The sequence below is a fragment of the Biomphalaria glabrata genome, chromosome 4 (assembly GCF_947242115.1).
Source record: "Biomphalaria glabrata chromosome 4, xgBioGlab47.1, whole genome shotgun sequence".
Classification (NCBI taxonomy): Eukaryota; Metazoa; Mollusca; class Gastropoda; family Planorbidae; genus Biomphalaria; species Biomphalaria glabrata.
In genome coordinates this window covers 30,164,092-30,180,917 of record NC_074714.1, presented here as the reverse complement: position 1 = coordinate 30,180,917, position 16,826 = coordinate 30,164,092, and the positions used below count along the sequence as shown (strand labels likewise).

The window sequence follows — 16,826 nt, the reverse complement described above, 5'->3', positions numbered from 1 at the left end:
AGGGTTCATATTTAGACAACATGGCAGCTGGTTGTTCAAAGTCACCAACCCGAGGGTTCATATTTAGACAACATGGCAGCTGGTGGTGTTTTTTTAAACATTGATGTCTATTTATTTTGTTGATTTTTTTTTTCAAATCATAACCTTTCTTGTTGAGTTTTGACGTTTCATTTCGTATAGGTTTATATACCTGTCTCCTATATACCTGTCTCCTATATACCTGTCTCCTATATACCTGTCTCCTATATACCTGTCTCCTATATACCTGTCTCCTATATACTTGTCTCCTATATTCTTGTCTCCTATATACCTGTCTCCTATATACTTGTCTCCTATATACCTGTCTCCTATATACCTGTCTCCTATATACCTGTCTCCTATATACTTGTCTCCTATATACCTGTCTCCTATATACCTGTCTCCTATATACCTGTCTCCTATATACCTGTCTCCTATATACCTGTCTCCTATATACCTGTCTCCTAAATGAATAGCATTACTAAACTTAAGAGCTCCGTCTGCCCGAAACTAGTCCTCTGGTTTTAGAGGTGTCAGGTATCAGCCTTCACCTGTCAGTAGACGTTTTACCAGACTTAATTTCAAATCCTCCCCAGCAGACCAGGTGCTGAACATGGTTGTCATGGGCTTTTTAAGCTTTCTACACTATTATGAGCTCCTTTCATTGACATCTATGCCCTGCACTCATAAAGGGCCCAAAGTAAGTGTGTATGTTTCGGGGATGCACTGTGATGCGGGTCTGTCCAAATCAAGTCAAAAGTCTATGATGGAGAAAGTACGATGCGCAGGTAAAAAAGAAAACAAAATGGGGGTTCCAGAGAGCGAAAAAGAGAGAGCGGGTCGTGAAATTTCATTGTAACAGACTAATTCACGGGCTAAAAAAAAGTATGTTAGGTTTATAGTTAAAATGTGGCCCGTTTATTAAAATAATAAAAAAAATAAAGGGGTGTTTCGGCCATAATAAACAATATAAAGCCTAGGAACCAATCCACGGCGTATCCCGGTGTGTACTGCTAGCAAGTAGCCACATTCTGTATTAAACATGGCGGATCACGCCCGAACAAACACGCACAGGTTGTCCTCAGCACCATTGTGAGGTCACAGCTCTTATATCTTCATGTAGTCACACCAGTTTGGTTTGTTTGTTTGTTTGTTTTATTTCCTTGTTGTTTTTTTGTTTATTTGTAGCCCACACCTCTCGCAAAGAAACGAGGAGACCGAGGGCACCACACATGATCCGTCGACCGTCTTCCTCCATTGCTCTCCGGCCTAAAGTGCTCGTCCACTCCATAATACGTCATTCTCAATAGGCCAAAGGGATAGGAGCTCTCTTGCTCAACAAGTTTTGTTTTTAGTTCTGTTCCTAAAAATGTGTCCAGATTAATTTTTAGAACAAGCGCAAAATAAACGCACTTGTAAATTAGCTCACACAGTACTACTCTGTAAATTAGCTCACACAGTACTACTCTGTAAATTAGCTCACACAGTACTACTCTGTAAATTAGCTCACACATTACTAGCCTGTAAATTAGCTCATACACTACACCTCTGTAAATTAGCTCATACACTACTTCTCTGAAAATAAGCTTACACACTACTACTCTGTAAATTAGCTCAAACACTACTACTGTAAATTAGTTCACACACTATTACTCTGTAAATTAATTAATTTTTAGAACAAGCGCAAAATAAACGCACTTGTAAATTAGCTCACACAGTACTACTCTGTAAATTAGCTCACACAGTACTACTCTGTAAATTAGCTCACACAGTACTACTCTGTAAATTAGCTCACACATTACTAGCCTGTAAATTAGCTCATACACTACACCTCTGTAAATTAGCTCATACACTACTTCTCTGAAAATAAGCTTACACACTACTACTCTGTAAATTAGCTCAAACACTACTACTGTAAATTAGTTCACACACTATTACTCTGTAAATTAATTAATTTTTAGAACAAGCGCAAAATAAACGCACTTGTAAATTAGCTCACACAGTACTACTCTGTAAATTAGCTCACACACTACTACTCTGTAAATTAGCTCACACACTACTATTCTGTGATGGTCAAAGCCGATTGATAAGCCATTAAAACAATGAGGTTTGCAGACTACACTGAAACTTAGCAGACGGCAGAGTTGAGATGTGTTCTAATAATAGAGTTGAAGTGTGGAAGCACGAAGCAAAGTTCAAGGTCTTTGAGCGAGACAAAAATGTGTTCTTGGCTATGCATGATGCTGTGAGGTACACGGTGTGTGTGTGTTGTGTTCCAAAGACTAAAATGTATCAAAGGAAATCCGCATATTACAAAATGTATTCCTTATTTCTTCATAAGTTTGTTTATTTTTATGGATTACTTTCTGGTTTGATTGTCACAGATGTTAGAACACATTAAAAAGTTTAGATTTAACTTTTATGAAACTTTTGTTTGGTCTGAAGAATGAATTGTCGTCTACTTTCGAAATATCTGGATTTGATTATAGTCCACGGAGTAGGATAAGTCCTCCCAAAAGTTGATCTGGATTTGAATTAGAACATAAGAGACATAAATGGACATTTTTCAATGGCTGACATAAAAAAAAAAACTTCATTTTATGAGCTCTTGTAATTGTTTAAAATGGTTGAAATAGAATACACATATGAACTGAGTGTTCGAGATCTATAACCGCCTTTACTTTCAACAACTTGTCAGGTGCACATCAGAGTTCGTTGAACTAAGGGGCCCCCTAAAAAATCTCAAAATTGAAAAATCTCAGTCTTCATCATGATTCAAACCCAGGACCCTCAGTTCGGAAGCCAAGCGCTTAACCACTCAGCCACTCCGTCCCCTGTAAGATGTTGTATTTTTATTAAACGAAAATGTTTGCATAGTAAATATTTAAAAAATAAACTTTTCGTTTTCAGAAAAGAAAAAAAAGTAACCCTTGCATCAAAGATCTATAATATCATGATATCGGATTTTCAATCTATTTTCTAGTTTTTGAGATCAGACGGGACAGATGGACGGACAGACAGACCACACAAAACTTATAGCTGCTATTCCCATTTCGAAGCCCACTAAAAATATGTTTGATTGGAAATATTTTTATAAATTGATTTTGTTTAACTCAACTTTCGTGCTTATAGCATGCCCAGTGCATTCTGGTCCAATCACTTTTGTGGGAGTTGGGGAGCATGCCCAGTGCATTCTGGTCTAATCACTTTTGTGGGGGTGAGGGAGCATGCCCAGTGCATTCTGGTCCAATCACTTTTGGGGGGTGGGGGAGCATGCTCAGTGCATTCTGGTCCAATCACTTTTGTGGGGGTGGGGGAGCATGCTCAGTGAATTCTGGTCCAATCACTTTTGTGGGGGTGGGGGAGCATGCCCAGTGCATTCTGGTCCAATCACATTTGTGCGGGTGGGGGAGCATGTCCAGTGCATTCTGGTCCAATCACTTTTGTGGGGGTGGGGGAGCATGACCAGTACATTCTGGTCCAATCACTTTTGTTGGGGTGGGGGAGCATGCTCAGTGCATTCTGGTCCAATCACTTTTTTTTTGGTGGGGGGGGGGGGGAGAGGGAAAAGGGGGGGGGGACAAGATAGCCTGCGACATTTTCACAAACATTTTTTTTTTAAAGTTGCTCGAGTCTGCATTCGAACTCAAGCCTCCAGATTGGAAGGTGGACTTTTTAGCCCCCTAGCTATCCTAGTACTGGAAGGTGGACTTGTTAGCCCCTAGCTATCCTAGGACTGGATGGTGGACTTCTTAGCCCCCTAGCTATCCTAGGACTGGAAGGTGGACTTGTTAGCCCCTAGGTATCCTAGGACTGGAAGGTGGACTTGTTAGCCCCTAGCTATCCTAGTACTGGAAGGTGGACTTGTTAGCCCCTAGCTATCCTAGTACTGGAAGGTGGACTTGATAGCCCCTAGGTATCCTAGGACTGGAAGGTGGACTTGATAGCCCCTAGGTATCCTAGGACTGGAAGGTGGACTTATTAGCCCCTTGATATCCTAGTACTGGAAGGTTGATTTTTTAGCTCCTAGGTATCCTAGGACTGGAAGGTGGACTTGTTAGCCCCTAGGTATCCTAGGACTGGAAGGTGGACTTGTTAGCCCCTAGCTATCCTAGCATTCGAAGGTGGACTTGTTAGCCCCTAGCTATCCTAGTACTGGAAGGTGGACTTGTTAGCCCCTAGCTATCCTAGTACTGGAAGGTGGACTTGTTAGCCCCTAGGTATCCTAGTACTGGAAGGTGGACTTGTTGGCCCCTAGGTATCCTAGGACTGGAAGGTGGACCTGTTAGCCCCTAGCTATCCTAGGACTGGAAGGTGGGCTTGTTAGCCCCTAGCTATCCTAGCATTCGAAGGTGGACTTGTTAGCCCCTAGCTATCCTAGTACTGGAAGGTGGACTTGTTAGCCCCTAGCTATCCTAGTACTGGAAGGTGGACTTGTTAGCCCCTAGCTTTCCTAGCATTCGAAGGGAGACTTGTTAGCCCCTAGGTATCCTAGGTCTGGAAGGTGGACTTGTTAGCCCCTAGCTATCCTAGTACTGGAAGGTGGACTTGATAGCCCCTAGCTATCCTAGTACTGGAAGGTGGACTTGATAGCCCCTAGGTATCCTAGGACTGGAAGGTGGACTTATTAGCCCCTAGATATCCTAGTACTGGAAGGTTGATTTTTTAGCTCCTAGGTATCCTAGGACTGGAAGGTGGACTTGTTAGCCCCTAGGTATCCTAGGACTGGAAGGTGGACTTGTTAGCCCCTAGCTATCCTAGCATTCGAAGGTGGACTTGTTAGCCCCTAGCTATCCTAGTACTGGAAGGTGGGCTTTTTAGCCCCTAGCTATCCTAGGACTGGAAGGTGGACTTGTTAGCCCCTAGGTATCCTAGGACTGGAAGGTGGACCTGTTAGCCCCTAGCTATCCTAGTACTGGAAGGTGGACTTTTTAGCCCCTAGCTATCCTAGGACTGGAAGGTGGACTTGTTAGCCCCTAGGTATCCTAGGACTGGAAGGTGGGCTTGTTAGCCCCTAGCTATCCTAGCATTCGAAGGTGGACTTGTTAGCCCCTAGCTATCCTAGTACTGGAAGGTGGACATTTTAGCCCCTAGCTATCCTAGGACTGGAAGGTGGACTTGTTAGCCCCTAGCTATCCTAGCATTCGAAGGTGGGCTTGTTAGCCCCTAGCTATCATAGTACTGGAAGGTGGACTTGTTGGCCCCTAGGTATCCTAGGACTGGAAGGTGGACCTGTTAGCCCCTAGCTATCCTAGTACTGGAAGGTGGACTTTTTAGCCCCTAGCTATCCTAGTACTGGAAGGTGGACTTTTTAGCCCCTAGCTATCCTAGGACTGGAAGGTGGACTTGTTAGCCCCTTGGTATCCTAGGACTGGAAGGTGGGCTTGTTAGCCCCTAGCTATCCTAGCATTCGAAGGTGGACTTTTTAGGCCCTAGCTATCCTAGTACTGGAAGGTGGGCTTGTTAGCCCCTAGCTATCCTAGTACTGGAAGGTGGACTTGTTGGCCCCTAGGTATCCTAGGACTGGAGGGTGGGCTTGTTAGCCCCTAGCTATCCTAGCATTCGAAGGTGGACTTCTTAGCCCCTAGGTATCCTAGGACTGGAAGGTGGGCTTGTTAGCCCCTAGCTATCCTAGCATTCGAAGGTGGACTTGTTAGTCCCTAGCTATCCTAGTACTGGAAGGTGGACTTGTTAGCCCCTAGCTATCCTAGGACTGGAAGGTGGACCTGTTAGCCCCTAGCTATCCTAGTACTGGAAGGTGGACTTTTTAGCCCCTAGCTATCCTAGGACTGAAGGGTGGACTTAATAGCCCCTAGCTATCCTAGTATTTATAAAAGATTTAGATGGCTAGTTAGTTTAAAAACTTTAGCAAACGACCTAATTCTCTAATCAAGGCTTATCTCCCATTAGCTCGGTAGGCCCTAATGTCTCTATGCAAAGCTAAATTAATTAATTAGAAATAATTGACTATTTAATTGATTAAAATTTTTTATCGATTTTTGTGTTGTCATCGACAATGAATAATTGTCCAAAGTTTCAATGTGACCCGAGAATGGGAAGTTGGGAAAATAGCGTGTACAAGATTCCACCCAGACAAATACATCCATCATTAATCTTCATATATAGAAAATATTTTTTTTAATAATGTTAAAAACATTAGATTCAATTCGGGTAGCGAACTCGTGACAGTCAGCTGCTTGATTGCCTTCAAGTGTAATGTCCGCATTTACTGAAGTGGCCATTTAGGAAATGTATTTATGTATGTTTTTTTTTTGGTGACCCGTCAAAATAACGCAAGACAAAATAGCGCGGACTTATATATGGTGTGTATAAAAGTACCTGATTATTAGTAATTTAATGTCCTGGGCAGCATTTATGTTGATTTATCTATCTTTTTCAATATGAATATATCTGAGAGTATGCTATATCTGCAGAGAACGAGAGTATTTTAAATTTTATATCATTTGCGCTATTTTGTCGGGGTACGATGTTTTTTATATGGACATTTAAGTATAGCACTAGAAAAGACCTAAAGTTTTGCTTTAGCATTTAGATTTATGTAAAAAAAAAATATAAAAAACGCTTATAAACTTCAATAAAACTGAAGCAACTTTAAATTCACTGTTATTTCATAATTACGGTAATACGGAGGACTACGCCATGTTGGCTCTAGATCTAGATTTGTAAGTCTCTAGCCAAATTTACATTTATTTATTTTTTACTTTGAAAAATTCGATTTTTTTCACGTGGCCAACGAGCTAGTAATTCTTTTCTCAGTGATATACATCAACTGTTAAATTTATAGGAAAATCGTTAGGGCTGTTATTTTTTAGATCAGCAGTCCGCCCACCCTCCACGAAGGAGGGACTTGAATAAAGGTATTGTAAAAAAGAAATAATCTTATCGAATAAAGGTATTGTAAAAAAGAAATGATCTTATCGAATAAAGGTATTGTAAAAAAGAAATGATCTTATCGAATAAAGGTATTGTAAAAAAGAAATGATCTTATCGAATAAAGGTATTGTAAAAAAGAAATGATCTTATCGAATAAAGGTATTGTAAAAAAGAAATGATCTTATCGTAACCTAACTAAAAGTAAATATTTGCAGATTCTAGTGACAACTCAAAAAAAAGAAAAAGAAAAAACTCACAATACGTTGAGATTACAATTAATTTGACTTTCATTTATTATTTTTTTTTAGAATTTTGGTAAAAACATAGGCTATATCTCAGACATATGTAGGCCTACAATACAAATAAGTGGTTATTTGAATGTGATTTAGACTAACAATGGAAGCGTTCTCTGTCACTTATTATCTGAGGAATGTTCACTATTTGACGTATCGGATCAGCCACATGAATGCAAGATATGGATCGACCAGACATTTCCATTAGCAATGGTTTTTCTAGCAGTGTAGAAGGGGCGCCAATCTGGACAGTAAAGAATCCTATTAAACTTGGAAGTTATCTTTCTTTGATTGTACGATCTTCGTTTTACCGACAGTCTGAAATACATGTTACTTGACGAAACTATAAATAGACAATAGATAAACTACAAGTAGACTAAAGATGACAGATGAAGAAATATACAGTTAAATCCTATACTCTAATACTAGCAATTCTTTAAGTCTTATCAATCTTATATAATACAGACGTTACTTCAAAAATGAAAATGATTACGTCCTACGCGTCATGCATCTAGTCATGCATGTTAACCAAAGACTTAAATTCTGCCAAGTTTTCCTTGCTGGCTCAGGCAACCCCTCAACGCTCTAAATACAGTAGTTCCCAAACTTTTTTGTCTCGTAGGCCCCTTGCCATGTTTTCCATTTTTAGGTAGACCCCCCTGCCCCCTGCATATTTTTTGGAAAAATTCTTCAATTATAGTTGTGTTTTTCTCACTGATTTCTAGGCCATTCATTGATGAAATTCAAATTAAAATGAAGCAAAATAAAATTGAATATGCATTATATGAATTGACTAAAAAAACTTTTGGATAGCAATAGATAATATAAATGTATTATATATATTGGGGGAGGGGACGCCCATGATATATATATATGTATGTATGTATAGGCCTATCCCTTTGATTTGTTGTGTTTCTTAGTGTATTCTATCTACATATACTTCCATTCTATCTAGATCCTGAACTCAAGAGTTGCCCAAAATGCCTTGTGTACATTGATTTGTAGTTCTCATCTTCGCCTGTATTTGTTTTTTTATTTTAAAATAGTTTCTCTACTTCAAAAAAAAAATGTCTTGTATGCTAGGGGTTCAGGGTGAGGGCGTCACATAATGGTGGCTCCTTAAGTTAGTGTAAGAGGGGTGCGGGGGAGGAGCCGCTCCTTCCCTACAGCTCAGTGATGCGTAAAGGAATTAGTAATTTATTGGCTACTACGTTTGTCTGAAATGAAGCAGACAAGCAAGCAATTATGAGGGGGGGGGGGAGGTGTGGTTTCCTGTACATTACATAGTCTACGCATAGAAATAAAAATGTTTCTACTGTATTCTCACAATCAGTAGTGCACTTGTGTGACAACACACTCATTGGTGTGTCTGGGACCTACATTTGTACAAAGCGGAGTTTCATTTTTCCAAATATTGAGTCCTGGTATGTATATATATAGGACCAAATTACGTCTGAATGTGTAGACGCAGGTGGCGTCACGTGACTGTCTGAAACCATGTCAGTGATTTAGTTGAAAGTAACTCTTTCATCTTCAGTGTGTACTTGACCATTGTTTTGCTTCGAGTGTACATTTGTATGTAGGCTACTTCAGTCTTCTTTAGTCCACGGCTAACATTGTTCAATAAGTGAGTGAGTAAGTGTCCAGATGTTGCATAACACCGTGTCAAGCTGATGTCACCTGTGTGTGTGTGTGTATTTTACACTTCACTAAACACTAGTGACTAGGTAAGCTACTCTATAGCCTATACATTTAACTTTATCTAGTCGTAGGTGTGCTTCCTTAGAGAGACTGGAATGCCAAAATAAGCTGGTCGTCTCAGTGAAATGAGACATCAGATTTCCATGTATTCAGATTGTGAGAGAAAGTATTTCAGTAGAGTTGTACGTGTATGTGAGTGTATGTGTGTGAGTATGTGTGTGAGTATGTGTATGAGTATATAAAGGTAGACTTCAAGAGTCGTACAGTAACGAGGTGCCTCTCAGCAAATGTTGGAGAAAAAGAGGCCTAAGAAAAGATGTAAAAAAAAAAAAAGTCCGGCCTACTTATAATTAGTACCATTGCCAGTTCTTATAGACTATACTTGAAACTAGTTGGCCTACTTGTATTTAATACTTGAAACTAGTTGGCCTACTTGTATTTAATACTTGAAACTAGTTGGCCTACTTGTATTTAATTCTTGAAACTAGTTGGCCTACTTGTATTTAATACTTGAAACTAGTTGGCCTACTTGTAGTTTATAGGCCTAATTAATCTAGTAGATTATCCTAGATCTTGTAATGTTACAGCTATAAATACAACAACTTTAGTTTCATTTTATTTTGTTAATATTTGTATTATTGACCACATGTTGTTGCAATCAGTGACTGACAATGGGTGCTATACTGTTTTCAAGATATTTTCTTTAAATTCAAAGCTTTTGTGGAAACTAACAACGGTGTGCCAAAGAGGAGGGGGGGGGGTGCGAGTGAACTTCTGTTGGAACCTCTTGTGTGTGTCCATTTAAGATAACGCAACATTTCTTGGATATATTTGACCCAGTCTAATATACTAACTTTGTCGCTCTCTCTCTCTCTCCCCCTCCTCATTCCTTGACACCAAAATAGACTGAACCTTACTTCCCCTTACGTACATCCACTTCGCCAAGTCATGCTGATTAAAAACAAACTCGCTCTATCAGTTGTGTTATTTAAACCCTAAACATGTCCAAGTTAGCTTATTATTTACAGAGATACCTTTTTTTTTTAGCTTCGCTCCCATTTTCTATTTTTACAATGTTTCCCATAATCCCTCAAATTGTTTCCACTATGTAGCTTCAACTACACATACAATCTGAATAGGAACACAAACACACACACACAAAATCCCCAGATCTTAATTGGATAAAAACTTAACTCCTCAGGTTAGTAGCTCATTTACTCATTCTACACTTTTCATTCATCTTTAAAATCCATGCACAAATAATCGAGCGCCCCCCCCTCCCCATTTTCTCGATTCGTGCAAAAAGGCAATCGACACGAAAAATACTTGACCAACCCAAACAAAGTTTATTTTTTTTTACATCTTATATCAACTCATTCTGTCTGTCCGTCTGTCTGTTAAAAAGTGTGTAAACGATATTTATCCCACATCCAATCTCGGATAAAAAAAAAAAAACAATTAGTTAATTGGTACCTCAAACTAGGGGAAGAAATTGTAGGCCTACTTGACTGATGTAGTTGTATAAGTTGAGCTAGTTCCATTTATATTTTGTAGAGAGATGTTTGAAACTAACAATAGAAACTATAAAACTTTCTATTTTCATAAGCACTTCCCTGGTACAGTGGTTAGTGTATTGTCTAGATGAGGCTTTAGCCCTCGAGAACAAGTTCAGGTAATTTTTTTTATATAAATGCATTTAAAAAAACGACCAGGATAACATTGACACAGATACCCTTTCTTCCCCACCCCTTTCCAACTGGTCCAGACAGTGATTGGATCATAGCGCTTTGAGAAAGCTAAAAGCATGACATTGCGCTGAACAAAAACAATTGGTAAAAATATTTCTAATCGCACGGATTTATTATTGTTAGTCTATATCTATAACAAATTTAATCACATGACTGATCCAAACTAATTGATAATTGATTAATTACACTTAATATAAGCTTTCTTTTAAAAAAAATTAACGTTTTTCTTGTTAAGAAAACCTCATTTGAATTATTTTTTATTCAAGTCATGAGTGAATAGCGGTACTTCCTCCGGTACTTCCTCCGGTACTTCCTCCGGTATTTTATCCTTCTGTGACAGTGCAAGAATGGAGATGAGTAAGTGGGGGATACATTTCATTGTACAGACACATGAACTAGATTTAACACATGAACTAGATTTAACACATGAACTAGATTTAACACATGAACTAGATTTAACACATGAACTAGATTTAACACACATGAACTAGATTTAACACACATGAACTAGATTTAACACATGAACTAGATTTAAGAAGAATTATTGATTGCGACATAATAAATCTTATCTTTTGAGTCCGAAGATTCCCAAGGCGCCCATACATATTTTGCCATATCCAGGGCGACATAAACAAGTTTCATAAATGGATTATTTATCAATAGAATATGACCCGATGAAGTAGCCTAACTTTCGTATTTTGTAAGATAAGATAAGAAGATAGTTTAGATATGTCGGTTTTAGGACTCTAAAGGTTTCTACGAGTTTACCCCGCTATTATTGTACCACAGCTAGATATTATACCATATATAATGCCGACTGTTTGGTAAATTAGAAAGTACACAAACTATAGAGACAAGAAGAAGACATCTTTCAATGGAGTCACAGACTTGCATGTATTTCACTGCGACACATCACAGAAGACCTAACTAATGACCTGCAACGGTCACAGGTCTGTTCAACAAAATATATGTTAACTTCGCATTTCTTTGCATGACATTGGGAATAAAAGTTCCCTTTTCAGACCTTGCAATCTGTGGGGCAAATGATGTCAAGGTCATTTGTTTCTGTGGCACACGTTTAACAAGGGTTTCATGTGGCCAGCACAACGACCAACCGGCTTTACTTTTCCCCAAGTAATGTCCGGTACCCATTAAAGCTGGGTGGACTCAGGGGCGCCCTAAAAATCCAGAAATCCCAGTCTTGACCACGATTCTAACCCAGGAAACCATTTCACTAGTCAGCCACCACGCATTGAGAATGGCTAGAATGAAATACAGTGGACACAAAGTATTATTGTTAGGGTTGTGTTATGGTTATGTTTTTTGTTGTTTAACTATGATAAAACTAGACTTTATAGGATGTCTGCTATTCCCCCCCCCCTCTTTCTATACAGATAATAAATATATAAAGCTTGGGTCACATTCCACCCCTGGGGTCATTGAGCTAGATCACAACTGGGCTTTGTATCCTTTGACCTTAGAGTTGTGAGTAACCTACACGAGGTCATCGGCTTGGCTGTTGTGAGATTAAATGTCCAGTTAGTTGTTCGTCTCCTACGCTATCTGTATTTAAAGACCAAACAAAGAAACGAGGAGACTAATTAGATTTTGTAGTGCACATTTCTATTGGCAGAAGAGTCCCTTGAAATACCCATAATACCATGCGACTATTACACAATCACGTCTTAAGACAGTCAATAAACGTATGTCACTATTATGTTGAACTATTAGAAACGATTCTGTCTAGACGGTTGACAAAGTAAAGATAATCTTTTAGTATTAATAACATTACAAGTACCATTAGAAATGCGATTCTTTCTCTTTAATGTTTTTCACATATTACACATCAGCAGAGAAACTGGAGAAACTTTTGAGACATTGGAATTTTTTTGAAACGTGAGTGCGGTTCAATGAAGACTTGTGGAGGTTCAATGAAGACTTGTGGAGGTTCAATGAAGACTTGTGGAGGTTCAATGAAGACTTGAGTGAGGTTCAATGAAGACTTGTGGAGGTTCAATGAAGACTTGTGGAGGTTCAATGAAGACTTGTGGAGGTTCAATGAAGACTTTTGCGAGGTTCAATGAAGACTTGTGCGAGGTTCAATGAAGACTTGTGGAGGTTCAATGAAGACTTGAGTGAGGTTCAATGAAGACTTGTGCGAGGTTCAATGAAGACTTGTGCGAGGTTCAATGAAGACTTGTGCGAGGTTCAATGAAGACTTGTGCGAGGTTCAATGAAGACTTGTGCGAGGTTCAATGAAGACTTGTGGAGGTTCAATGAAGACTTGTGCGAGGTTCAATGAAGAATTGTGGAGGTTCAATGAAGACTTGTGCGAGGTTCAATGAAGACTTGTGCGAGGTTCAATGAAGACTTGTGCGAGGTTCAATGAAGACTTGTGCGAGGTTCAATGAAGACTTTTGCGAGGTTCAATGAAGACTTGTGCGAGGTTCAATGAAGACTTGTGGAGGTTCAATGAAGACTTGAGTGAGGTTCAATGAAGACTTGTGCGAGGTTCAATGAAGACTTGTGCGAGGTTCAATGAAGACTTGTGCGAGGTTCAATGAAGACTTGTGGAGGTTCAATGAAGACTTGTGCGAGGTTCAATGAAGACTTGTGGAGGTTCAATGAAGACTTGTGCGAGGTTCAATGAAGACTTGTGCGAGGTTCAATGAAGACTTGTGCGAGGTTCAATGAAGACTTGTGCGAGGTTCAATGAAGACTTGTGCGAGGTTCAATGAAGACTTGTGGAGGTTCAATGAAGACTTGTGGAGGTTCAATGAAGGCTTGTGGAGGTTCAATGAAGACTTGAGTAAGGTTCAATGAAGACTTGTGCGAGGTTCAATGATGACTTGAGTGAGGTTCAATGATGACTTGTGGAGGTTCAATGAAGACTTGTGGAGGTTCAATGGAGACTTGAGTGAGGTTCAATGAAGACTTGTGCGAGGTTCAATGATGACTTGAGTGAGGTTCAATGAAGACTTGAGTGAGGTTCAATGAAGACTTGTGGAGGCTCAATGAAGACTTGTGCGAGGTTCAATGAAGACTTGTGCGAGGTTCAATGAAGACTTGTGCGAGGTTCAATGAAGACTTGTGCGAGGTTCAATGAAGACTTGTGCGAGGTTCAATGAAGACTTGTGGAGGTTCAATGAAGACTTGTGGAGGTTCAATGAAGACTTGTGGAGGTTCAATGAAGACTTGTGGAGGTTCAATGAAGACTTGTGGAGGTTTAATGAAGACTTGTGGAAGTTCAATGAAGACTTGTGGAGGTTCAATGAAGACTTGTGGAGGTTCAATGAAGACTTGTGGAGGTTCAATGAAGACTTGTGGAGGTTCAATGAAGACTTGAGTGAGGTTCAATGAAGACTTGAGTGAGGTTCAATGAAGACTTGAGTGAGGTTCAATGAAGACTTGTGGAGGTTCAATGAAGACTCGTGGAGGTTCGGCCCGGCCCAATTCTATGTAATTTTATGCTTGATGCAACATGTCAAATTTTTTTTTTCATTTCTGGTCAAAATAATGGGTCGAGTGGAAAAAAATTATGTCAGTAATAATTCAGGAATGCCTGTCTATGTTTAATTGTTCAGCTATGTCTGTCTGCATGAATAGTTCAGCTATGTCTGTCTGTATGAATAGTTCATCTATGTCTGTCTGTATGTAATGTTCCCCCCTTTTCAGACCTTGCGATCTATAGGACAGGTGATGTTTAAGTAATTTGTTTCTTTGGCCAATGATTAACGAGCAGGGTGTCATGTGGCCAGCACAACGACCAACTGTCTCTACTTTCCCCAACGAAAGTCAGGTACCCATTAGAGTTGGCTGGACTCAGAAGCGCCCTAAAAATCCCGAAATTCAAACTCCCAGTCTTCACCGAAGTTCGAACCCAGGACCCCAAGCACTCAGACACCGCGCCCCCTGTCTGTGTGTAATAGCTAAGCACTAACCGTCTGCATGTAATTGTTCAACAATGTGTGCGTGTAATATCCTATCTGCCTTCGTCCGTATCAATCTAGCTCTTGTTTACTATGGAACAAATATCCATCTATGTTAACAAATGATAGACATTACATAGAGTTGCGCATGTCACAATCTTTCGTCTCTTTACAAGTGTGCTTATAAATCACAAGGACCACAGCACAAGAGATGCTGTTTATTGGCTCGCTATTCACCCATTCAGTTGCCATAAGTGGATGCCCGGACCAGATAGCGTGCTGTTGGGATAATTTGCATTCCAATCTTTTCAACACTGAAACTAAACGGAATGGATGATGCATTTGTTTTGGTCAGTGTAACGAACTTGTAACGCACGCCATTTTAAGATAGACACAAAACACTAAAATGATAACAGAAATTATTGTCACTTTTTGGTTCATATCTTATTCCTTCTTTTTGTTTTATTAGCCCAATATTCACTGGTGTAGCTTTATTTCTTTGAGAGGATAGTGTTTTTTTTTATTCACTGTGACCCATCGACTCCTAGAAACTCATAGGGGCTAGATCACTTTATAACATTTTAAAACAGACTTCTGATCTTGAACTGAACATGTATGTACTATCTCTATGACTATATACCCCTACCCATGGGCGTAGCCGGGGGGGGGGTTGGGGTTCAAACCCCCCCCCCGAAATGAAATCCCCTCCCTCACCGAAGGGGGGGAGTCGGAATTTAGTGACTGATTTTTTTCTTTGATTTTGTTTATTTTAGGTGAGATTTTAATACTAAACCATCACTGGCCCCAGCATAACCAAACCAAAGGGGTTTTGAGTTTAAAACCCCCTACCAGGGGGTTTTGAGTTTAAAACCCCCTACCAGGGGGGTTCGAGTTTAAAACCCCCTACCAGGGGGGTTCGAGTTTAAAACCCCCTACCAGGGGGGTTCGAGTTAAAAAAAAACCTACCAGGGGGGGTTCGAGTTTAAAACCCCTACCAGAGGGGTTCGAGTTTTAAAAAAAACCTACTAGGGGTTTTGAGTTTAAAACCCCCTACCAGGGGTTTTAATATGAGTTTTAACCCCCCTACCTGGGGTTTTTGCAGTTAACTCCCCCTCTTCTATAAAACAAAACAAAAAAAATGCAAACGAAAATCCCCTAATTCCAAGAGCACAGTTAAGGAAGATTTTGATTTTAAAACCCCGTCTAAAATTTACGATAAACCCCCTCTTTAATATAAAAAAAGCAGCTAATTACTCACTCAAAATGTTATGAGCGTAGCTAAATTGTTTTGACTCAGTTTTGAGTTTAAACCCCACTTCAGCGGGGTTTGAAGGTAAAAAAAATACCTCTTTAATAATGAGAACAAAGCAAATTATACACTAAAAATGTTATGAGTGTAGTCAAAGGGGTTTTGAGTTTAAACTCTCCTAAAGTGGGGTTTGAGGATAAATTTAAATACATCTTTAGTGTAAGAAAAAATTACGCACTCAAAATGCTATGAACGTTGCCGAAAGGGGTTTTGAGTTTAAATCCCCATTCAGAGGGGTTTGGTGCTAAAAATACATCTTCAATATAAAAAAAAAGCAAATTACACATTAAAATTATTTGAGCGTAGCCAAGCCAATCGGGGGTTTTGAGTTTAAACCCTTCTTCTACAGATGGCTTTTTTTTAAAGTTTAAAACCCCTCCAGATGGTTTTGAGTTTAAGATCCCCCTACAAAGCATTTTGAGGTGGAAAACCCCCAACAGAAGATTTTGACGTTAAAACTTCTCTTTTCGATATAAAATCTAAAGCAAACTACAGTCACTTAATTCCAAGTGCGTATTCAAGAGAGGTTACACATTTTTACCAGTGGCAGGGATCCATTAATAAACTGCAGTGAATAGTCATCTACCGAAATTAAAAAAAAACACTAAATGTAGCTCAACAAAGATGGCTAAGACAGATTTTAGGAGTCAGTTATAGAGATCGGGTCTAAATCAAGGAAATCCTATGCCGAATTGGGAGTCGACCCCTTAGTAAGATTGTGAGAGAACGACGCATGAGGTTTGCGGGACATGTTCTCCGACAAAATGAATTAAGCATAAGAAGAGTTGCAATGATATCCTAGTACAACTTGACGCCACTCATTCATGGAGGTCCTCATAGTAGGTGGGAAGAGGCTTCAGACATTACCAGTGACAGATTTTTATGGAAACAGCTTGACGTCAAATGCTCCGAACGGCATGGGAGGGTCTAAGTC

General features: G+C 39.6%; 2 protein-coding genes across 16 annotated transcripts in view; one reads left to right on the top strand and one right to left on the bottom strand.

Moving 5' to 3' along the window:
- LOC106061374 (uncharacterized) overlaps positions 1–16,826 on the bottom strand; it is a 195,208-nt gene that overhangs the window by 99,802 nt on the left and 78,580 nt on the right. The gene's annotated exons all lie outside the window — the stretch shown is intronic.
- LOC106062223 (uncharacterized) overlaps positions 1–16,826 on the top strand; it is an 84,090-nt gene that overhangs the window by 26,716 nt on the left and 40,548 nt on the right. For 3 of the 10 annotated variants that reach the window (XR_008777625.1, XR_008777624.1, XR_008777635.1), the window contains one exon: positions 1,207–2,404. The exons of 2 other annotated variants lie outside the window; for them this stretch is intronic. The gene's annotated coding sequence lies outside the window, so the exon portion shown is untranslated. Of the gene's footprint in view, positions 1–1,206; positions 2,405–8,461; positions 8,630–8,661; positions 8,933–10,512; positions 10,579–13,940; positions 14,934–16,826 lie in introns of those variants that run through there. 5 more of the 10 variants (XR_008777634.1, XR_008777633.1, XR_008777629.1 and 2 more) reach the window with 5 other exon arrangements.